Raw genomic sequence first — 1,313 nt, 5'->3', positions numbered from 1 at the left:
AAATTTACTCTAAAAAAGCTTCAAGAAAGACCTCGTGGGAAGTATCCATAAGTAAGAGAGTGAATTCCTCATTCAAATTTGCTAACCAACCATCATCCACATCCTCGACCAAAGAAAGGGAGAAAGAAAGTCTTAGGGAGGTCATGGAAAAGAACTTTGAAGCTGCCAACAAGAGAAAATCCCAAAATCCTTACAACCGGCCTACATTGGGTAAATGCTTTTGATGCGGCTAAGCTGGTCATTTTTCCAATGAATGCCCTCAAAGAAAGATGGTAACCTATTTTGAAGAAGAAAATGAAGAAGCTCTGACAAAGCACAGTGAAGAAGTTGAAGAATAATCCAACCTTATTGAATCGGATGATGGAGATAGAGTATCCTGTTTTCTCCAAAGGATGCTAATCACTCTTGAAGGAGATTCAAACCCTCAAAGACATTGTCTTTTTAATACATGATGCACGATTAATGGCAAGATGTGCAATGTCATCATTAATAGTGGAAATAGTGAGAACTTTGTCTCTAAGAAGTTAGTAGCAGTCTTGAATCTCAAGGTGGAAGCACATCTAAGCCTTTATAAGATAGGTTGGGTGAAAAAAAGTGGAGAGGCATAAGTGAATGAAATATGTACCATCCCTCTTTCAATTGACAGTAGTTATAAAGACCAAATAGTGTGTGATTTGCTTGAAATGGATGTTTGTCATATACTCTTGGAAAGACCATGGCAGTATGATACTCGAGCCTTGCACAAAGGGAGAAAAAATACCTATGAATTCCTTTGGATGGGGAAGAAAGTAGTTCTACTCCTATTAAATAAGAAGAATAATGAGGGTGTTAAACTGAAAAGAAGACAACAACTACCTTTTCACTACAATCAGTGGCAGAAGTTTTATGAAGGAAAGAGAGGCTGATGTCTTGGGACTTGTAGTTGCTGAAAAGTCCAATGACATCCAAAATGGTGAAGTTCCTCCAGAAATACAGAAATTATTTGATGAATTCCCTCAGTTGAAAGAAGAACCGGAGGGATTACCACCTTTGAGGAATATTCAGCACCATATTGATCTAATTCTAGGAGCAACTTTGTCACACTTTCCTCACTATCGAATGAGCCCAAAGGAGTATGAAATTCTGCATCAATATATTGAAGAGCTCTTAAGGAAAGGCTACATACAACCAAGCTTGAGTCCATGTGTAGTGCCCACTCTACTTACTCCAAAGAAGGATGGAAGTTGGAGAATGTGTGTTGATAGCGGAACAATCAACTGTATTACAGTAAAATACTGCTTTCCAGTTCCAAGAACCAGAGACCTATTTGATCA

The sequence above is a fragment of the Benincasa hispida genome, chromosome 11 (assembly GCF_009727055.1).
Source record: "Benincasa hispida cultivar B227 chromosome 11, ASM972705v1, whole genome shotgun sequence".
Classification (NCBI taxonomy): Eukaryota; Viridiplantae; Streptophyta; class Magnoliopsida; order Cucurbitales; family Cucurbitaceae; genus Benincasa; species Benincasa hispida.
Note: the sequence above shows the minus strand (reverse complement) of the source record.